This window comes from Symsagittifera roscoffensis, chromosome 7 (assembly GCF_963678635.1).
Source record: "Symsagittifera roscoffensis chromosome 7, txSymRosc1.1, whole genome shotgun sequence".
Taxonomy (NCBI): Eukaryota; Metazoa; Xenacoelomorpha; order Acoela; family Convolutidae; genus Symsagittifera; species Symsagittifera roscoffensis.
The window spans coordinates 59768027-59791719 of record NC_087068.1 but is presented as its reverse complement, the minus strand read 5'-3'; the positions used below and the strand labels follow the sequence as shown (position 1 = coordinate 59791719).

Genomic DNA, 23693 nt, shown 5'->3' with positions numbered 1-23693 from the left:
TCCTTTGCTTTCAGCCTTACCCTCCTACTCAAGAACACATTTGCTTAATTCTCATTCGCCATTATCAAATTTAGCGGTTTAATTACGTACTTCCTTTCCGGTTTCCGAATCCTGAACATCGCATTGTTTAGGTCAATTGATACATCGAAAGTCCTGATGAAGTCTCTGCCTAAAAAGAATTGGTCAGACTCATCTAGATTCTCCACCATGAGGAAGCTCATCCACAAATTGGTTTCCCCCAAGTTTAAGGCTATTATTGGTGTTCTGCCTAGTACCCGCAGTGCCCCTTTATTTGCTGCCAACAGCCGTATTCTCGAGTCTACCAAGTCGTCTTTGTCGAAGCCCATCCTGTTCCATGTTTCGATTGGTATGACGCTCAAGACCGCTCCAGTGTCCAATAACCCACGCAGTTGAACCTTGTTTCCACTTATGTCAAGTACGTGCCCATATACGTCCGCTTCCGTCCCGAAAAGCATCGCATCTTCTTCTAACATGGCACAGTGTCCAATCGATCTCACTTTTAGTTCTTCTCTACCCACGTATATTTGTCCGGCTAGGTCTTCATCACATGTTATCATTGTCTTCGTGTAGACGTTTTTTCATCTAGATTTATCATTACCTCATTGGGACTATATCTTTTCGTGTACCTATTGTCGACGCGAACTGATTTGCTGCTACCCCTTGTTAAAAGTGACCTCACGGCTCTAGAAGTTGTTTGCGGGCTTACTGCACTCAAGTAATTTGCGTACACATTGATGTGCATTATCGCCTGATCACTTGGTTCACTCAGGTTTCTTGTTTCTACGTGACTAGTGGGATTATCGACATTATTACTACTCCAATTTTCGTTATGCCAAATGGTTTTCTCGTCACCATTTTTAGAGTTTTGCAATCTTTACCGTTTGTTGCACTCTCTGTGGCTTCCTGCGCTGGGATTATTCTGCAGAGTGACTCATTCAACTTCTGCTTTTCTATTTCCTGCCTCAGTCGTTGCTCAATTTCTTTTGTAGCTGAGTCTTGCTTCACTTTGTTGATCGCTTCTGCAGAAGCATTCTCGTGTTTTATCTCCATTGAATTCCCAACCTCGGCTTCCATGCCAGTCTTGACTGTGTCCATTGATTGTGTCCATCGTATCGTTGCTTCATTTCCTGCATGCCTTTTTTGATATGTTTCTCTCGCTCTTTGTCGGAGGCCTCTACCTTGTCTGACATCTGCTGTAACTATTCTTCTGTCGCCCTTGCCAGGTTGAAGCAATTGTCCAGGTTCTCGTTCTTGTTGTATCGTATTTCCTTTTTTAGCATTTGTTGATCCTCTTCGCTCCACTTCAATTTATTGCCAATTTGGTGCAACTTTGCCATCAAGTCGTCCAGCTCAAGAGAAGTTGTTTTTTCATGGTTAGTTGTTGCCCCACATTTGATCTGCTCATCGTCTTGTTTGGCCTCTGTTGTTATTGCAGAAACTGTTCCAAATTTTTTGCTTTTCCCGGTCGTCTTCTTCTCTTGTTCTTCCGCATTCGGCATTGGTGTTGATTCCGTTGTTTTCCTTTCCACCTCGTCAACACTCTGATCTGGTGTCTCAAGATCGATTTCTATAGCAGGTACAGTTGGTCCTTCCACAGCGCTTTCTTTCGTCTTGGGTTCCCTTGCGCTTCTTGTGTTGATTATGTTCACTGAAAAGTTCTTTCTCATTACTTTCGGATCTGATAGTGTTGCTTTCAGTTGCGACGAGTTATGATTTTTCTTTGGTTCTTGAACACTTTTATCTGCTATCGGTACCCTACTTCGCCTCCTGATTTTTATTTACAATTTTCTTTATTTACAACTTTAATGTTTACAAGTTTCTATTCTAAACTTTTTAAAAAAATCTAAAAAGTATTCCTAATTCTCTTAAGAAAAAATCATTCGAGTTCGTAATCTTAATAGTGTGGAGTTTTGACTGTTTTTTGATCGTTCTGACTGGTTCCTGGTGCTTTTTAGTCAAGTGTTGAAACTCTTCACACTATCCCAGAACGTCTTCTAATTTTCCTAGGACCCTATGTTCAAGTGTTGGTACACCTCGCACTGTCCCAAGACCTTTTTGTTCTAATGTAAGGACACTTCGTACTGTCCCAAGACTTCTCACTCAAGTGCTGAGACATTTCGCACTGTCCCAATACCCCTTCGTCCAAGTGTTGGGACACTTCGTACTGTCTCAGGACCTTTCGTCATAGTTTTGGTACCTTTCGCACTGTCCCAAGACCTATTTTTGGGGCACTTCGTAATGTCCCAATACCTCACACTCAAGTGTTGGGACACTTCGTACTGTCCCAATACCTCACACTCAAGTGTTGGGACACTTCGCACTGTCCCATGACTTTTCGTTCTAGTGTTGCGACACTTCGCACTGCCTCAGGGCCTTTCTTCCTAGTGTTGGGACACTTCACACTGTCCCAAGACCTAGTGTTGGGACACTTGGCAATGTCCCAAGACCTCTCACTCAAGTTTTGGGACGCTTTGCACTGTCCCAAGACCTCCCATTCAAGTGTTGGACACTTCGCACTGTCCCAAGACCTAGTGTTGGGACACTTCGTACTGTCCCAAGACCTCTCACTCAAGTGTTGGGACACTTCGCACTGTACCAAGACCTCCCACTCAAGCGTCGGACACTTCGTACTGTCCCATGACTTTTCGTTCTAGTGTTGCGACACTTCGCACTGGCCCAAGACCTAGTGTTGGGACACTTCGCACTGTCTTAAGACCTCCCACTCAAGCGTTGGGACACTTCGCACTGTCCCAAGACTTCTTTGTTCAAGTGTTGGGACAGTCGGATCTCTTCTTCTTCGGTGTTGGGAAACTTAGATCTCTATCCCCGGTACCACCACTTGAGCTCTAGTGTTAAAATTTCCCCAAAACCCAATCTTACTGACCAAAAGTTTTACCTATTAGCCCCCGTGTAATTACCTCCCTCTATTATTCTGATGCCAGTCGAAACACGACTTGTTAGCAAGTGTCTTGTGATCACCTATTTGTCAAAAACCGATAAAATTAGTTCCAAAAACGTAGAAATTTAAGTGAGAAAAATGATAAAAAACAGAAAGATGAACGCACCTAAAATTGATAGGTGACCAATGTCGTCCTTTCGTAAAAAAAGTAGGTCTGTTACCTGATTGTCACGCGTTTAACTCACCCCTACTAACGATCTTATGGGGTATTCTCCCTTCGGGTTTCAAAAACTGTCTATTTCCGATCCCCTCACCCGATCCGACCAGGTTACCTATTTTAATTGGAACTTAAGTTTGGATATCCTTGCGTTGCAACTCTTGTTCTGGGTTTAGAGATGAATGTTTCCAGTTTCTGGTTCTACTCAGGTAACTAAATCGACGATATCGATTATATAGTTACTATAATGTGTCCCCCTTTTTACAATTTGCAACCGTTTTCCTCTAACTTAACCATCCCCCTATTAAACCCCCCTTTTAAGCCGAAAATTACCTTAAGCGCGATGGGTGCTAAACCTATTCAGAGAAAACCGTAGAACTTGTTTCCAAGCTCTGTTCAAGTAAAAACGTATCCTCAAAACAGTGGGTATCCGTTTATCCGATTTTATACTTATTTCCTATAAAGTAATGTGGATTTTAACGATACACGATTGACCTAACAGAACATCCCTGCGTGCCCTTTTTTGTTTGTTCTTATTCGGTGCTGGTTGTCTCCTTGGCGTGTCGAGCACCTTTCTCCGGCACCACTTTCCCACTTGGCTGGTCACCTCTTCCAGTCAAGTATCCCAGTGGTCCGTCCATTGACCAAACAGAACACCCCTGTGTGTCCTTCTCTGTTTGTTTTTGTCCATGCTGGATGTCTCCTTGGCGTCTCCAGCACTTCTCGGGTCCGCTTCCTGAGAACCATTTTCCCACTTGGCTGGTCACCTGTTCCAGTCAAGTCTCCTAATGGTTCGCTGAACTTGCAAGCTATTCGAAAACCCTTAACAACGCCCCACACTCGGGCACCTGTATAAAGTTGCTGATTTGATCAAAACGATCGATCTTATTGGAAAACAGTATAGGTATACTACTTCAATTAATATAAAGGTTTGATCCACCCAATCTGGAATTCAAAGCCACTGTCCTTTTTATGTTTCATGGTTTTTTTGTTCCTTTTTCTATTCTTTTTTGGTTTTTTGTTTTGCTTTTTGTCTTTTACTGTTTTTTTTGTCCCCCTAGTTATCCCTTTTTACTCGGTTAGCTAGGCTTCGTTCGGAGAGCATTCCAGGTATTTTTCTCGAGTTTTCTTGAAAACCTGTCACGGTACAACCGGAAGGTTTACACGTTCCCGCTTAACCGAGCCACCGGTATTCTAGAATGGGCATGTTGCCCGGAGCTGTGTCAAGTGGGTTTGATCCCGTAGTCCTGATGTCGTATAAATCCACAATAGCGCCATAAAAACACTGTTTTCATGGCACTCCTGGGGTGGTTCATGTTAACCTGGGATGGTTCATGTTAACCGGGTGGTTCATGCACTCCTGGGGCGGTTCACGTTAACCGAAAGGTTGGTGGTTCATATCCACCCAGGAGCCCCATAAAAACACTGTGTAACAGTCGCCTACTTCAGTCACATATGAGGTTAAAGAAAAATAAGCCCTATAACCAGTGGCTCAAGAGTAAGGGACACTATCTCTTGTGTTTTTCTACCTCAAACGGTCGGAGCCAATTCGGTTCACCAATGACATGAGACTGAAAACTTTGTTACAGCTTAAAGGCCGCTACCAAAATATCCTCCACTCTAGAAAATTAGAATGTCCCCATACTTAGGTCTCAAAATACCTAAAGCACGCGAACGCCCTTAAAAACAGGGTATAGCTACAATCCGTATAGCTACTTTTTATTGGGAAGTGGAACTTCGATTCCTTTCAGATGGGCCAACCTAGAACTCTCCTAAACTCAACATAACAATATAAAAAACACTCAAGAAATTTAAATTGGGTACTCTTATACCAGCACACTCCAGAATTGGAGTAACTTAATTAACCAATAACTCTAGCCAATATGGATAATCAAGTTTAACTCAAAAAGTTCTGAATAAAACAGTTTTAAATCAAGAGACAACTTTGGTTCTGGACCATTGGGAGACTTCGCCTGTCCACCTTCCCACCGAAGGCTCACTCTGGTCGACTTCTAATTTATCTGTTCTTTACTCGCGATTGTTCTGCCTTCTGTTTCGAATAAGACAGCTCTACTCCCGTGTAATCTTATACCAGGAAATTGCGAATAGCGATTTCCCGCTGTTTTTTTGATTACTTTCCCGCAATTAATTCGGATCTTCTGATATTAATTTTTTATATTTTCACTTGTCTCGAGAAACTTGAGCATGCCATGCTCAATTAGAATTTTTGAAAAAAAACCATCTCACCTCAAAATCATGTTTCTTGCGTTGCCCAAGTGCAAACTTCCAAATATGACCGACTGGCACACCTATCCGTTAAGAATGCTGTGATCCAGCTTAAAGTTTTCCCTTTGATACCAGATTTTGATTTTGTGTTCAATAGTTTTTTGTGGGGAACGCTATCAAAAGCTTTTTGGAAGTCAATGTACACTATGTCTACCTAATAACCCTTGTCCAGTTCAGCAGTCCAGTCGTCGAACGCTTTTAATAACTGGAGAGTCGTTGATCGACCTTGAAAGAAACCATACTTTTTTCTGATAAGATGTTGTTTGGTCTCAAGAAGTCAAACAGTTGTCTTCTTATCACTTTTTCCATTATTTTGCAACAGATTGATGTAAGGCTAGCAGGTCGGTAATTGTTTGGGTCACTTTTTGCGTCTTTTTTGTAAATCGCTGTTATAATTGCGCATTTCCAATCTTCGGGTATTTCTCCCTTATCCCAGGAGTTTTGCATTAAAGAACGCAGTAGTTCAGCTATTTCATATCGGCAGTCGCTATCCGCCGCTATGTTACACTTCTCACCGCTGTGCTGCTTTGATCACGCTACTTCGAATCTTTGAAAAATTTCATTTCACAACAAAATCAAGACCAAACGTTGCTCAAGATCAAACTTCCAAATATGACCGACTGGCACAGAGGGAAAGGGTTGATCCATCTCCAATGTATATGATGATTTTTATCTACTGAACAAAAACAATACAAATATAATTAATAAGTATTAGCCCTGTTTTTAGGTGTGACCTCGTGGTCTGGGGATACTGAGACCCAGCCATTAGCTCACTAATTTTGCCGATAGCCCAAAACAGTAACGATTCTCTCGAACCGAGGTTAGAAGGACTACACAAAGAACTGGCTTTGGTAGAGACGGTTAAAAGCATGTAGATATGTGTTTAGACACTAGCCAGTCGTTTTACAACCTAGCTTTGTTTTCCGTCGATATATACTTCCGGGCGAATATTACATTGTTTTTACGTCGGTATGGACTTCCGGGCGAATGTTACAGTTGTTATATAGTTTTAGTAATAATGGGCTACTACTTATTAATTATATTTCTATTGTTTTTGTTCAATAGATAAAAATCATCATATACATTGGAGATGGATCAACCCTTTCCCTCTGCGCCAGTCGGTCATATTTGGAAGTTTGATCTTGTAGCCTAATTGTTGTGATAAACTTATTAAATAGTTTCCGGTTAATGGTGACTGATCCCGGAATCACGACAAGATGCCCAGTCGACCTGCCCCTTGTGGACGAGCAGAATGCAGATTCGGGAAACGCGTTGTCAGCAGAGGAATCCAAGGTGACTACTGCTGGATGTGGTATCACTTCTCATGCGCGGGTATCAATGAGAAGGAAGCAACACGCCTGGGCAGATCGGACGATGTATTTTCCGGACTGCATGTATTTTCGTGCAGCTCCCGAGGTGAGACAAACACCATGCGGAGTCCCAACAACATCCTGGATCTCCTCAAGAAAACTAGTAGGCGTCACTTTGCTAAACTGCTGAAGGACTGCTTGTGCCAAGTCGTTGCTAGCCCCGAAGACGAGTTCAACTGGGTCAGACTGTTTTTGCAGCAACTAGTTGCCTTCGTCAACCAGATCGGGGCGGAACCAGGAAACGTAAGTCACTTGCTACTATCCTCAATCAGCAAACCCAGGAGTTCGAGAACGCGGATAAAGATCGCTTGCTCGTCGCTGGCAACCGGATTTCCGAGAAAACAATGAAACGGAAATCGGATCCTGCCGACAATACCGGCCGTAAAATCTCCGAAATATTTGATGAAGGTGATGTTCGTGGCGCTGTCAGACTTGCTTCCTCTGATGCCACGATTGCCCCATTTGATTCAACTACTCTGAAGAAACTTGAGAGTAAGCATCCGGAAACACCACTGGACAGAAGAGTTTATCCGCAAAACGTTAACACTACTTTAATTGTTAATGAAGACGATGTCTATAGGGCTGTCATGAGCTCCGCGCCAGGATCTGCAGGAGGTACCACTTGTTTGCGTCCTCAACATGTGAAGGACTGTCTAAGTGATAAACTTGGTCAAGACGCCTCGAACCTGAAATCAGCGCTTACTGAGTTTGTTAACCTTCTCCTTTCCGGAAAAGTTTCAGACAGAATAAAACCCTTAATTGCTGGCGCCAATTTGAGTGCTTTCAACAAGCCCAACGGAGGCCTGCGCCCTATAACTGTGGGATACACACTGCGCCGAGTTGCTGGCAAATGTGCAGCCAGTATTGCCAGTTCGAAGTTCAAATCCTACTTCGCTCCCCTTCAAGTTGGGTTAGGCACCCGGGGAGGAGCGGAAGCTGCGGTCCATGCAGTTCGGGCATTCATCAAAAGCGCTAATGACAAACGATGTTCTGCTTAAGCTGGACTTCAGCAATGCATTCAACACCGTTAGAAGAGACTATGTCGCTGAACTCCTTGCAGAAGAAATGCCGGAACTTCTTCCGTTCTACAGACTTTGCTACGAACAGGGAAGCTTCTTGTCTTTCGACGAAGGGTTCATTGTCTCTGAGGAAGGGTTCCAACAAGCAGACCCTCTAGCAGTTTTCCTTTTCCGTCTGTCCACCCACAGATTTATCGTCAGATTGAAGGCCAGGTTGAAAATTGATTATATTGACGACATCACTAAAGGCGACGACTGGAAGATTGTCATTGGGGATCTTCGCCTCATCATGGCTGAGATCGAAAAAGTCGGCTTGTCCTTGAACGATGAAAAGTGTGAAATAGTTTTCTTCAGTCCTAATCATGAGCTTCGCACCAAGGTTACCAACGAGTTCAAGCTTCTGTGCCCCAGGATCAAGACTGCGCAGGACTCTGAAATTGAGCTTCTTGGCTCTGCCTTGGGACCGATCTCGATTGAAACTATTTTCAACCAGAAGCTGAAAGCCATCCTTCTGATGCAAGAGCGGCTGAAACACGTATCCTCACACTGTGCTCTATTCCTGCTGAAGAATTGTTTTCTCATTCCTAAGCTGATGTACTTCTTTCGAACATCAGAAGTAAGTCTATCGAAGAACTGACCTCCTTCTCACGCTTGAGAACACAATTATAAGTCTTCTGGAAAACATCATAAACATCAAGATAGCTGTTGCTGCGTGGCAGCAAGCCTCACTACCTGCCCGTTCTGGAGGCTTTGGTATCTTACCTCCTACTAAACTGGCTGTCGTTTCGTACCTCTCGTCTTTCCTTTCAGTCAAAGATCTAGCACAGCAGGTCTATGCCTTTTCTCAAACTGACGTAATAACGCACGCCCTTACTAACTTCGATGCTTTCACAGCAGATGGAGCTCCCCCGCGATCTTTTAAACAGCGCGAAATATACGACAAAATCACGGAAAAACAAGTTAGCCAGTTTCTCCAGGAAGCCACAGCCAGCGATGCCGCCAGGTTACATGGAGCTGCTTGTAAAGGAGCGAGCGACTGGCTCAATGCTATGCCCTCGAGATCTCTAGGATTGCATATGTCAGACGAGCAGCTGAGAATCGCCGTTAGCTTCAGACTAGGTGCACCAATTTGCTCCTCACACACCTGTTGGTGTGGCACCAAGGTTGAAGCGGACGGGTCACACGCGTTCGTCTATCTTCGCAGTCGGAGTCGCCATGCTAGGCACGAACTCTGTAACGAGATTATCCACAAAGCCCTGCAGAGTGCTCATATTGCAGCAGAATTGGAACCAGCAGGTATGTTCCTAAACGACAACAAAAGGCCAGACGGCGTTACCCTGATGCCTTTGCGTTTAGGACGCTTCATGGCGTGGGATTTCACCTGCGTGCATCGTCTAGCCGCCTCATATTCCACCCAAGCAGCTACTCCTGGTCCATGTGTCGCTGAACTTGCCGAGTCTCGAAAAGTCGGTAAAAACTCGGCCATGGCACACACACACTTCTTCCAGCCAGTTGCAGTAGAGACATTAGGTGGACTCGGCCCTAGCACCCTCGATTTTGTTACTGACTTTAGGTAGACGAATATTTCTTGCCACAGGAGAGAATTGGGCCATTAGCCTAATTGTTGTGATAAACTTATTAAATAGAGAACGAACATGAATGCTGATAACATGAATGATGATAACCTGAATGATGGCAACAATGAATCCCCTGCTCAACAAGATCAAGTGCTGCCAATACTTAAATTCCATGACCAGACTCCCGTTTCTGCACCCGGAAGCAAAAGACAGTGTGCCGTGCTAAGCCCATGTGGGGAACTTGATGACTCTGACATCTTGAATTCAACGATTGCAAAAAAGATCAAGGACGCAATATCTAAATCCATGCAAAAACTGATGCCAAAGTATTGAATAAGTTCAAAAGTCAAATCGAGTCGATCATAATGTCAACTATTGCCGAAGCAACCACCAAACTGAAGGCAGAAGTGCTCAATATGGTAAAAGGCGAAATCGTCAATGTCGAATGTAGGTCGAACCTTAAAGCGCTATCCGAAGCAGAACTTCTTGAAAGCTACAACAGGAGAGAGAACGTTAAAATATTAGGGATCACTGAAGAAACGAGCAATTGAAGAAAAGAAACAATAGACGCTACCATTAAAAACGTTCTAACTGTATCAAATAGTATCAATGCCAATATTACAGAACAAGATATATCCACCGCGCATCGGCTGCCCTCAAGAGGTGCCGGAGTCAAGCCAGTAATAGTGAAATTTACAAGAAGGGTGAAAAAAAACCCACTTGCTGCAGAGGAAAAAAGAACTAGCTTCAACTGATCTCTATAACAACGTTAAGATATTCGAAGATTTAACTAAAGCTCGAATGAACTTTTTGAGAATGATGAAGTCAGATACGCGCATTCAATCAGCTTGGACGAGAGAAGGCTCTATCTATTTCTTGTGGAAGGATGATCAAAATGTACACAAAATTCATGGATTATATGAAGGAGGTGACACTCTAAAGTACAGTTTGAATAGTGTGATGAGTTGTTTTACTGGTGTTTTCCCGTTTGCCTCGGCTCAATCAGGCTCATAAATCTAAAGCAATTACTCCATCTAAACCCTGCGGTGCTAATAAATTTGAATTACTACTACTTCCAATGTTAGGTCTCTTAAAAAGCACTATGAGGATATAGAAGCACTTCTAAGTCTCGAGTCTCCAACAATTAATGTACTATGTTTTACCGAAAAATGGCTAACTGAAACAGACAATGAAAAAATATTTAGTTTCAAAGGATTTATTACAATTCTTAGCAACAACCGCAAAACGAGAGTTGGAGGAACTATGATACAACTTGGCGAAAATGTAAATTTAATAGAACCATTATCAACTTCTCTTTCCGAATCATTAGCAGCTCTAGTTGAAGTGTTTGGGAATAAAATGATAATATTAGTAGTCTATGTGCCGCCTAGATATGAAAAAAAATTTTTTGTCGATGAATTAGACAGGGAATTGGAATTGTTTAGTCATTAAAAATTACCCGGTATTCTAACAGGAGATTTTAACATAAATGTTCCCATAGAAAACAACCTTACGAGATCAAATCTGAATACTATTACTGCAAATGGGTTTGAACTTTTAAATAAAAATGAAACTCGCATCACTGGAAAAAATGGAACATCTATTGATCATATGATAGCATGCAATACTCGCAATCCATCTATAAGAACCCTAGAAAATGAATGCTTTTCGGATCATTGCCCAATCATCCTTACATTTAGTTTGACAGAAAATGAATTATTATCTTCAACGTATCGTGACATGTCCTTTTTAAAAAAGGAGAAATCCCTAAATGACTTTATAGTTCTTATAAAAGAAATGCTAGAACAATCTCATATAGTCAATGAAGCCGACATAAATGTTGCTTATGATGCATTTAGTGAATGTTTGCTTTCAAGCATTAATATATTAGCACCAATAAGAAATTCAAAAGTCAAACGTAACGTACAAATGTTAACGCGCCGTGGTTTTGTAAAGAAATGAAAAATGCAATTTTAAAAAGAAACAAACTACACAAAATTTGGAATCTTGATGTTAGCAACATTGAAAATAAAAATAATTCCACATTAAAAGGAAAAACGTTGAAATAATGATAAGAAAACTAAAAAAAGAGTATTACTTTAAAAGATTTAACAATTGTATCGGAGACTCGAGACAGGTATTTAAGTTGTTAAAAGAAATAAACGGTAAAGAAAAAGGAAGTTCAAAGGTACCCACCATACAGTTAGAAGGGACTAATGTTTCTGATCCGCACACCATATCCAATGCTTTCAACGACTACTTTGCTACAATTGGATTAAAGCTTGCCAAAAAAAAATTGCCTGTGGCAATAAAGTCGTCCAACCTGAAAGTGTGACTCATTCTATGTACCTTTTTGAATGCTCGTTTGATAGCCTGAATACACTATTGATAGCCTGAAACCGACAAATTTTTGTGGCATGGATGAAATAAGTAACATGTTCCTCATTAAAACCTGTTTTGGTCTAGCTCCCTAATTAACTTATCTAATTAACTTATCATTTAGAAGTGGCACCTTTCCTCAGGCGCTGAAATATGCTAAAGTTATGCCTCTGCATAAATCTGAGAGCAAATTGGATATTAGCAATTACCATCCAATTGCACTATTAAATAGCTTTGGCAAAATCTTTGAGAAAATCATGCACTCTAGATTGTATAGTTACCTTGAAAAATTTAATATTATTTACGAAGGACAATTTGGTTTCCGGCAAAAGTTGGCAACCATTGATGCGTTAGCTGAATTAAATGAAAGATTAAGAATGTGTAAAGACAAGAAAATTAAATGCAGCCTATTTGTTGACTTGAAGAAAGCATTTGACACTCTGGATATGAAAATTCTTTTGAGTAAATTAGAAAATTATGGTATCCCGGATAATTGTCTCGCTTGGTTTAACAGTTACTTAAACAACAGATTTCAATGTGTTCAAATAAATGACTGATCGTCGGATTGGTTGCCAGTGACCACCGGTGTTCCCCAGGGATCTGTTTTAGGTCCCCTTCTCTTTTTGGTGTATATAAATGATTTGCACCTTGCTGCATCTAGCTCAAAAGTTTTTCTGTTTGCGGATGATACCAACATAGCCTTTGATAGCGCACGGTTTGAATGTTTCCAAGAGGATGTCACAAAGATGTCAGAATGGATGAATTTAAATAAACTAACAATTAATTCAGATAAAACCACCTTAATTAGTTTTGATAATGTTGTTGTTGTTGTTGTTGTTGTTGTTGGGGATTCACAGCACAGCTGTTGGGCTTCTTGGTCCCGGCATCTTCTCTAAAACAATGTCGACTTGTTTCTGCACGTGATACAATCACAGAATAATTGCCACGTGCACGTTGTCATTTCTGAAAATCTCTCGTTTACAAATTTCCACATCGTGTTTAAAATTCTCGTCTTGAGGCCGATTCGTTTATCAAAATGAATATATGGTTCTAATCGATTTACAATCCTACTGGTTCTGAAAACAAATTCGTTTCTCGCTTTTTCCGTTCTCACTTTTCGCATCTCAAAAATTTCTGTATTTCTAGCCCGTGTGGTTCGCCTGTTTAACACTATTTCATTTCGTTCATTAGAATCAAGACTGGCAAGAAAAAAGATGTTATTTAGCTGGATGAACATGGGCAGGGGTAAAATGTTTAGCAAGCGTAGTTCGTTGATGTACACTCCCGTTTTATTTCCAGTGATCCAACGGATTACTTTCTTTTGAAATCGCTCCAACTGCAATTGATCCCCCCTCGATATATGTGTACATGAGAGTCCGTATAATAACACTGGGAGTATTAGTGACTTATACAGACCTAACTTTACAAACGTATTTATCTTTGCTGATAGGTTTCTTCTCAGGAGGTACAGTACTTGGTTTGCCTTCTTTAATCTTGTTTCAATGTGTACCTTCCAACTTAAATCGCCCGACACAAAAATTCCCAGATCTTTCACAACCATCGATGTTCCAAGCACTACACCAAAAAGCATAGAGTTAGCGTCTCCGCCCCTAAAACTTACTTTTGCACATTTATCTAGTGCTAATTCCATTTTGTTTTCAGTTACCCACTGCTGAATTTTGTCCAGATCTTCTTGAATTTCAATTGATGTTTTTTTGATGGAAAGTAGTTTAAGATCATCCGCAAAAATATATGGTTCAGAGAATTTGAGTACTTCAGGTAGGTCGTTAATAAAAATGCAAAAGAGCAGTGGTCCTAAAAGTGATCCTTGGGGAACACCACTAGTGACTTCTAAAACTTTTGAGCTGATATTGTCTACTCGTACAAACTGTTTCCTGTTTTTCAAATAGTCATAGAGTACCTCTAACATGCAGCCTCCTATTCCTATAAGTGCAACTTTCTTAAGTAGATCAAAATGCGGAACTTTATCAAAGGCTTTTGCAAAGTCAGTGTAGAATGCTACAATTTCTGCGTTTGAGTCATTGTCAAGCGCTTCATATATTTCTTTCAGGAAAGAGAGCATGTTTGTCAAAACTGATCTACCTTTAGTAAAACTGTGTTGATGTTTCGTCAAATACCAGGCAAAGTAAGGGTACAGGTCTTTGTATATACATTTTTCAAGGACTTTGCTGTCAATATTTAATAGCGAAACTGGTCGATAGTTGTTCACCATTTTTCGGTCACCTTTTTTGTGAACAGGAGTAACTGCAGCTGTTTTCCATGAATCAGGTATTTTTCGTAGGCGTTTTACGTTTCTCAAAAGTTTGTTCATCGGTTTGCATATATTGCGGTTCGTTTTCTGAAAAAAGCTAGGTGGCAACCCATTTGGGCCGCGTGACTTTGTTACGTCCAGAGTTGATAAAATCTCACTTACTGTCTTTTTCGATACATCAAAATTCGTTAACAAGGGATTTTCAAATTGAATATCTCTAATACTAAAACTTTCTTTAGGATTAAAAACTGAATGAAAGAAGTCGTTTAGCATGTTGACTTGTTCGTTTGGATTTGTGCTTTCATCTTCATCTTTTATGAGTAACTTAGGAAGACTTGTATGTTTATTCAAGTTCTTTAGGTGTTTAAAGATTACATTAGTGTTCCGTGTTCTAAACAATTCCTCTTGGTAGTTTTTCCTGTCCAATTCCGATGATTCAGTTACTAAATTTTCAAACAGTTTAACTTGTTGTCTTCTGTAGTTGGTCGGTTTGAGTATACATGATTGCCGTTTTGTTTGTAACTTTTTGATCAAATTTGAAGTGCTACTTGTTATCCAAGGTGGAAGTGATTTCCTATGTCTTGTTCTGAGAGGCACAAAACTCTTAATGATTTCATCCAAATATTGGGTGTACTCCTCATGCATTTTGTTAATGTTTGTGTGGCATACTGGTTCAAATGGGTTCTCGTTTATAAAATTGTTTATTCCTTCAAAATCGGCATTTCCAAAACTTCTAAAATTTTCCAAGTATGGTTTCGGCTCTGATACCGTGCATTCAATAGACAACATTATGGCATTGTAATCTGAGCAGTCATAAATCTTGGAAACGTTAAAATCTTGTTCGGCACTTGTATAGCAATTCCGATAAAAGGCTACGTCTAGTATGCTCTTCACACATGTTGGGAAATCTATCGCCTGCCTAAAGAGTCCATTTTCAAAAATTTGCAGTATTCGGTTTTCTTCCTCGTCAGTACTGGTGAGGGTGTTCCAGTTTGTTTCTGGGAAATTTAAATCCCCACATAAGAGAAGCGGTTTGTTTTTAGGAATGGCTTTGATCAGTTGTTCAAATTCATGCACTTTGTATCTGTAATTACTGTTTTTTGGCGGATTGTAGAATGAGCCAATTATCATTTCAGTTTGATGAAGTTTTATACTACATAGCACACGTGAATCAGGAATGTCATGCTTGGTGGATAAGTCCTCGGTAATTAGACTATTCTTGACAGCTATTAGGCTGCCTCCGTGACAGTTTTTACCACTCACAATAGCTCTATCAGATCTATAGATGTTATATTCACTTAGAAAAAGCTCTGATGATTGAATATTCTCGTTAAGCCAAGTTTTGCTTAAGCATATGACATTAAAATTTCCAACTGCATTTGCATTTGCTAGCTTAGTTCTTCTCTCTATGTTGATTAGGCTTCTAGTATTTAGTTGCAGAATGTTGAGGAATCCTAGTCAATGCTGGGGTTCCTGAACTTCAGTGTCAATAGTTACTTTCACACCATCATTGAACAATTCTAGATTCCTTATTTTCAGCTTTTCGCGAGGAACGCCTTCATCTAGTAGTTGTCTTCGTTTCTTAAGGATTTCGTTCTCTTTAATTGCACTCTCTTTGGTCAATGCTGGTAGCAGGTAGACCTCTTTTTCGACCAATTGTTCTCGCTTTTCTCGGCTTTTTGCTAGTACTAGTCGTGCTTCATGTTCGCTAGGTACAGTTACCAGCAGTGTTCTTGGCTTCATTCGATTACGATCAAATTTTCCCAGTCGTTTTAGTTCTATTATTTTCGGCTTCACTCCAATTATGTCTAGTATTTCGTTTATTTCGTCATTTGTTGGGACAAGGTTTTCTCCTTTTGTTTTCTCAGGGTCCTCTTTGACCCCTTGTATCCTAAAACTTTGATTTATGTTGTGATCAGAGTTAGATCTGGCAGCATGTTGAGTGGTTTGAGCTTGATTTATCCGGGTGGTGGTTTCAGCAGCTACAACGGCACTATAAGTTTTTTCCACTTTATCGCATGTCGTTTTCATTGCATTTCCAATTTTTTGATCTACTAAATCGGTAAATCTTCTTTCCATGCTTTTAAGGCTTTCAGTTACATCAATGTTTGAGAGCTTCTCGTCTATGTTGGCCAGGGTTTTGCATCTTATAAAGTTGTCTCGTTCATTATTTTGCACACAAGTATTACAAAGCAACATGACATTCGGCCCTAGTTCTTTTATTCCATTTATGGCCACTAGAGACAACCCAACACAAGTTGGTTCCAAATGCATTTGAGCGTTGCATGCGACACAAGTGTATGTTTTTTCGTTGCCGGCAAAGCCTCTTTTACATGTTTTGCAGTTTTTGCCCATTTTTGCTTATACTATGGATAGAAAAACAGTTAAGCCTGGTGGTTCCCGAAAAGGGGAGGCCTGTGGCTCACTCAGGGGAAAAAGAAGAAATAGACAAACCTGGTGGTTCCCGAAAAGGGGAGGCCTGCGGTTCACTATTTCTACTTACGTTAATAGGGGCACTGACAGTTCTTGAAACGACACTCGTAATATACCAGATGTGCTTCTGTATTGCAGATGTTCGAATGTTTATCGTATAAGATTTTATTCTTGAGAATACTTTTAATGCCCTTCAGACCTTCTTCACTGAGGTGCACTTCGTCAGTTTTCAAATGATATGAGCTGTGGATTTTTTCACTCACTCCTCTAAACTTCCAAGTTCCTTTTATCTTTCTTAGGAATTCGTTTATTTTTGCAGATCGAGCTCGGTTCTCACTACGATGAGGGATTCCGATGACGAAAACTTTTTTGGCTCGTTCACACAGCTCCTCGGCTAGTTTTGACAGCTCTTCAGCAATGTCGCCTGCAGGTATACTGGAGGGGTCTTTTCCGTTGAAGGCGTCGTTTCCGCCGATGAGCAGAGCGATGATGTTGAATTTGTCTTTCTCGGGTAAGAAGTTTTGGACCGCACCAACTCGGGCCCCAGGTAGGGACAAGATATTGAAATTTGGAAAATCAAGATGGCGTGCTTGAGAATCCGCAATCAGGAGATTTTTTGAAGATGATGTCTTGAGCAAGTGATATCTTCTGTCGGACATTTTATCGCGGGGCAACCATTGCTACCCCGGTAAATGTGCCATTCTGCCAGATGACACAGCACAACCTTCCGGCGACATAAAAAAGAGTGACTAAAGGCCTTATGAACGAAAAAGTGTTGCGAAGGAGGGTCAGAATGTTCTAGAATTTTTATTTTTAAAATTTCGATTGGAAGAAGAACATTTCTGAGAAATAGAAAAAAGACGGCCATTTTGAATGAAAAAGACGAAAATCAGAACCACGATAGAGATTGTAAAGAACAGTCGTGCAAGAAAATTACGAAGCCTCTTATCGTGGCAATAACACACGATAAGGACCATAGTGACAGATATTTGTGGAGACGGAGGCTTCAGTGGGGGGAAGAGAAATACCACGGAACACTCCCGGGACACGAAATATAGGAGATAAGAGTGTTATCTCAAGAAAATCACGGGAGCGGAGGCTTGGTCCCCCAGAGACTGTTATATGTGAAGGGACTGGGTAAACTAACTTCAACAGTTGCTGTAATGTCCTAGATCTTAATTAACACCGATATTATTTCAATATTTCAGAGCATGAGTAGATAGAAAAAGGAAAGGGTCAATCCATCTCCAATGGATTTAATATAAAACTGTCACACAAAAACATATAAAAATAGGTTGTTCGAGCCGTGTTTTTAATGACAATCACGTAGTCTGAGGATCCGAGACTCAGCTATGTGGTTGTGTTCGCATGTAAACGAAAGCTGATCAAAAGTCGTTTGACTGATGGCCTAAAAATGGTAACTTTTTACTTTGCCCTAAACAGACCAGAAAATCAACTGGCAAGGTCGAGACGGTGAAAAACGAGTAGAATTAAGGTAACTGACGCCTGCCAGTCGTTAATAGGTACTTTTTCTACGCTCCGTCGCTGTGTGATATTTGGGCGAATGTTACAAAACATTTCAAGTATCTGAAACTATTTAATAATGGAAGTGCTTCTAACCTTAAAATTGAAATTGATAATATTGTGTATAATCCTCAGTCAGCATGTAAGTATTTAGGAGTAATAGTTGATTGTAAGTTAACATTCACTCAGCACATTGAAAAATTGAAAATTAAACTAGGTAGACATTGTGGTGTTGTTTCAAAAATGAGGTATTGTGTTCCAAAATGTGTTTTGTTGAAATATTATAATGCTAACATTAAACCAATTATACAATATGGCTTTCTCGTATATGGCGGAACTAGCTTTGCAGCGCTTAATCAAATTCATTTGTTTAAAAAAAGATAAATCATAAGAAGGATTTTTTTCAAAAGAAAATATGACAGCATTACCAGTACTTTTTATGATAATAAAATATAAACAGTACATGAACTGTATATTTATGATCTACAGAATTTCTGTTTGAGATTTGCTCATAATAGAAATCCAAATCCATATCTTAATTTGTTGTTTACACTGAAAAACTTTGCATACAATACTAGAAAATCGAGTTCTATTACCTTTTGTCCTCCTTTTTGCAAGAATTAAACTAAATTACAGTCATTAACATACAGAGGTTCAAGGATCTTAAATATTTTGGGTGAGATAAGCTTGTTGCCGAAGAACTTCGGCCTTATGGATAGAAATGATGAAATTCTATTTGTTCATAAGTTTAGAGATAACTACATTCTTGGTAATTATGAATTAGTACAAAATGTGTTTAAATAATTTCCCGTTTCTGTTTAATGCTAAATATTTAACCCTTGAGTTGGGTGCTATCAGAAACCCTTTTTAGCTTCGGATTCTAATGCGAAAATATGAGCATCTAAAACTTGCTAGTTTTCGAGATATCGACATTTTTATGAAAATTTTGATTTTTGTGACATTCGACCAGAATGGCCAAAATGCAGTCTCTGCAGAATTCGGTATTTTAGCAGCAAGCCTTCCGAATTGGCGATTTAGAACGGATAAGGACGTTATTTGAACGATTAGCCAAACGGTGAAGGCTAGAAAATTCTGGAATTCTAATTTTTAAAAATTCGAATTATGACGTCATATTTCTGAGAAACGTCAGAGACGGCCATTTTAGCTAAAATAGCAGAAAGAAACAGAAAACAACTTTATCTGCGATTACGAACAGTACGAAAATCGAGACTAAAAAACAACAACGAACTACCGAACAGCAGAGGACGTTCCGAGTTGCAACTATTGTGCTGTTACAATAGTTGCAAGGCCGTTGCGAACAACGGTGAAGGGTAAAAACCAGCCCTCCGAGTTAGCGTGAACCTGAGGTTAAGGAGCTTGATTCGCCGGATTCAAGAATCCGGAAGGGTCTCGGGACGGGAACTTTTATGAATTTGTATTGAATTTTAGCATCCTGTCATGTCCTGACTTGAATTTAACTGATATTTTGATTAGTTTTGACAAGGATGAGGTGCTAGGAGTTGGGGGAAAGGGTTGATCCATCTTCGATGGAGATGATGATTTTTATCTACTGAACAAAAACAATAGTAATATAATAAGTAGTAGCCCTGTTTTTAGGAGTGACCTCGTGGTCTGGGGATACAGAGACCCAGCCATGAGCTCACTAATTTTGCATGTAATTCAGTTAATTTGAGCGTTCTGGTCGAAGCTGGAGAACAGTAACGTTTTTGTCAGCCTGATGTAGGAAAGACCACCGAAAAGTACTGGCTTGGTAGAGACGGTGAAAAACATGCAAAGCTCTGTTTAGACGCTAGCCAGTCGTCTTAAGACTTAGTTTTGTTATCCGTCGATATGTATCTTCCGGGCGAATGTTACATGTATGTTTTTATGGCGCTCCTGGGTGTTATTCTTTTTTAACATCATGACCGGCAGAACCGTTAACGAGCACTCCGCGCCGAGCGGATGCTCACATTAACGCCCTTAAAAGGCCTAAACCGCCGGGGCGGAAGGGTAGTTCGGAACGCGGAGGCCTTCCGAATTGCCGTGAATAGTTTTTTAACCTAGTTAAGACCGAAAATTCACGAACCAGGAAGGGTGGGGGGATCGGCCGTCTCCTCATCCCCTGAGTGGTTTGTGACCAAAAACACTTAAAGATATAAGCAAAACCAAACAAAAAGTAGTATAGTACCCAAGAAAAACAAAAAACATAAAAAATAACCGAAAAAACCAAAAACAGTAAAAAAGTAAAAAATCAGTAGAAATCATCCCCCCAGACAAGATGTGATTCAACCCCCCCCCGTTTGTTGTTGATAGATATATTGTTGTTACAGGCATTTATATCAGTCAAGATTGTTACGATCAATTTTGTGGCCCGTTTGTGAGGCTTGTACTGTAGGGTTATTTGAGCATTTAAGCACGTTAATGATAAATTGCGCCCAATCCGGAAGGGTCAGCTGATTTGCGCTCAATTCGGAAGGGTCCGGGGTGAAGACCGATCCGGCAAGCAGTACAGGGAACAACAGGAAGAGGCTCAACGACAACTACAATCGACTGTTGGGTATCGTTAACAAGTTTTGTATCCCTTTTGGTACAAAAAGTAGGATAGTAATCTGTGGGGGGCTCGACAGTGCTGCACTGTAGTGACCCTTCACCGAACTGCGAATATCCGAGTTAAGCACCTTAATTCGGAGATTAAACAAACCCGGAGGGGTATAGTATTCCTAATATTATTACTTATATAGCCTATATTAATAGTCTTATATCGATTTTCAGACAAAAACAACGAGAACTGACCGGTTTTTAGGGTCAAAATTGCGATATTTTGATCCCCCCACAAGTCGCGATTTTTGAGATATCGATATTTTTTGAAACGGAAAAAAGCGCTAAGTTAGTGTGTTACATCGTAACTGCACTACTGTAATAAGCAGAACCGGTTAACTTTAGTTCGGAAGTGGTTGGAACTAGTTGGTACAAAAAACCAAATTTTCCCATTTTTGATAGTAAGAAACGCTAAAAAATCAGAAAATTTTTTGAAATTTTTGAGTCAGGACAGTAAAAATAGTTGTTTGGACAACGTCCACTAGTGAATCTACAAGTCTTAAAATCCGCTACCCGAAAGCCTTCCGGGTTGCAGAGAAATCGAACATAACGTGTTTGATTTGGTGGATTCATCAATCCGGAGGGGTCCAGGTAGCATAGTTTTTCGCAAATTTTCTCTACAATAGCGTTTTAGATCGGGTCTTTTGCATTGAACTAGAAGAGTATAGGCCTTCTGAGCTCAGATCAATAGTTTTTAGGTCGAAAAGACCAGATTTGCGGAAAAAGTTAGGCGGAACCTATAAGAGAGAAAATTTTTTGAGTTCGGAAAAAAGACGTTTTGGTTAATAACTTTGGAACTACTGATCATATCGAGTTGATCTTGGTACCAATAGATCAGAAATTAGCTGAGCTTACTAATAGGATCAGAAATTTTTCGGAAAAGCGAGAGAGAAAATTTTTTGAGATTGTTTTTAGCAAATTACGCAAATCCGGAGGGGTGCACCCTTCACGTTTTATAAATTTTTCTGAAAAACCCTTATACCCCTACCAAAAGTTGATAGCGATTGAACTAAGTAACTTAGGACAGTTCTAGACAAAAAGGGAGGGCTGAAGGCACAAGACAACCATAATAGAGTCGAAATTAGGCAAGTGATAAGACCCTTCACCGTTAGTGTGAATTGTCAAATAAGTGCCTTAACTTCAATCCGGAGGGGTCTAGGAAAGGATCCTATACCCTTCCCAGTTAATTCAAACAGCATAAGAGCAACGCAGAACGTATCCGGAGGGGTATAAGCTGAAATTAAGAAAACTACGAAAAGCTACTTTGACAGAGCTAAGGGCTCCGAATCCGGAGGGGTCTACTTTCCACGAAACCGGAGGGGTCCGAATCCGGAGGGGTCTTATAGTTGCTAATTCGGAGGGGTCCAAATCCGGAGGGGTCTACTATTAACTAACTCGGAGGGGTCCCAATCCGGAGGGGTCCATATTCTGACAGTCCGGAAGGGTCCTATTTGTGCCAATCCGGAGGGGTATTATTTTATTAAGGACTTAGGTAAACGAAAGAAAGACCAAAAAGCGAGAGGTATTAGGTTATTAATAAACAGGCTAGGTATCAGTGACTGCACTGGTAACTTGCCTCTCAAAAAGAACCAGACTAATACAAAACAGGTCCGAACTCGGATATTCGCGACACTAAGTCTAAATTAGAAAGAGCGTGACTCATTGGTGTGGATTGAAACATAATACGTTTTTGGGAAAAGTGACTGCCCTGAGGATTTTAGTAGGTCTAGCTCGGGCAGTCCGAAGGCAGATAGGTAACACAATACTCGGTGGGTGCAATAGACGCCCACTTGAGAAAATAACTGCCTTCAAAGTTTTGTCTGTTTGGTGCAGCACCAAGCAGGGAAAGCTTTTTCTTTAAAAGACAGGTTCGACTATTGTACTGCGACCGACTAAGAGTACAAGACACATACGTTTTTTTTTATATATATACATTCATATTGTGTCAATATATATATTTTTTGTTTTTTGATTTTAAATCAACCTAAACTGTGCTTGATTGGGTAGTGAGTACACTATCTTTTAAATTGACTGATAACATCATATTGTGCTAGTTTCCAGATCTTTGGACCGATAATCGGCTAGTGTGAATAAATTTTATACAAACTGTACTCTGACAACATACAGGGATTCGTGGTCACTATTTAATAGAATCTGGTGAAATTTATTGTGTTGTGTCATTATTATTGTTAATAAAACTATAAGGTCTCTAACAATTGAGTCAAGAGTAGGCATAGGAAAGTGACAAATAAAGAATGAGTTTAGACAAGTCAAGGATACCAAAACGAGGTAATAGCTCTAGGAAATTCATACCTGAAAAGCAAAGAAAAACGATGACCGATCCTTTTGTGGATTGGATCAAGCGATCCCGGTCTGACAAAAGGGGGACGGTTTCAGGCAGAATGGTTGAAACGAGAAGTCAGAAGACCTCAGAAGAGCGAAGAGAACTATTAGAAGTGGAGGTCAATACGGACCATACCATGAAGGACAACCAGGGAGTAAATGGATTGGAAGGAAGAGGCAGAAGGCTGGCGAGTGAATCAACCCCGGTAGAACAAGGCCATGATTTTGCCACTTCCACCGGGACATTGGATCGAGAGGAGATGTCGGAACTGTCCGACATCTCAACTGAAGTAACGGCGACTAGAAGATCTCCGACAGACAACACTATGATGGCAGGCGGAACGGGGAAACAAACAACGTCATCATCATTCTCAGAAAGAATGAAGAACACCTTCGGAAACATCTTTCCATTCAGCATGGGAGGAGGAGCAGGAAATGACGGTGAATCCCAGGAGGAAGAGGATGAAGAGGAGCAAGGGGACTTTGGATCTCAAGTCAGTCTCAATAGTTCGATCCAGGAGAGTGAGGCACACGTCGGAAGAGAGACTGGAACCATGGATAAATTTGGTGTAGTGACAACGATAAGCAAAGAGGCAAACACACCGGGCCAGTCGAAGGACTTCGCGATTAGGACAAGTTCGGAGCCACAACCTGAAGAGAGTAGAACCAGAGGGCTTGGCAACGCGTTAGCGGATCCTGAAATAGATAATGAAAAGACGTCAAGACAGAGAGTCAAGGCCCGGATCTCGACCAGC

At 40.6% G+C, this 23693-nt stretch overlaps 4 protein-coding genes across 7 annotated transcripts in view; 2 read left to right on the top strand and 2 right to left on the bottom strand.

Moving 5' to 3' along the window:
- The window catches only part of LOC134850884 (polyadenylate-binding protein-interacting protein 1-like), a 174949-nt gene that overhangs the window by 91890 nt on the left and 59366 nt on the right, over positions 1-23693 (bottom strand). The window lies entirely within an intron of this gene.
- Positions 1-23693, bottom strand: part of LOC134850886 (uncharacterized) — a 201917-nt gene that overhangs the window by 118861 nt on the left and 59363 nt on the right. The window lies entirely within an intron of this gene.
- The window catches only part of LOC134852103 (NPC intracellular cholesterol transporter 1-like), an 80947-nt gene continuing 66682 nt past the window's right edge, over positions 9429-23693 (top strand). The window contains exon 1 of the mRNA XM_063868383.1: positions 9429-9458. The gene's annotated coding sequence lies outside the window, so the exon portion shown is untranslated. The remainder of the gene's footprint in view (positions 9459-23693) is intronic.
- The window catches only part of LOC134850881 (WASH complex subunit 5-like), a 127709-nt gene continuing 113451 nt past the window's right edge, over positions 9436-23693 (top strand). Inside the window, exon 1 of the mRNA XM_063866643.1 lies at positions 9436-9459. The gene's annotated coding sequence lies outside the window, so the exon portion shown is untranslated. The remainder of the gene's footprint in view (positions 9460-23693) is intronic.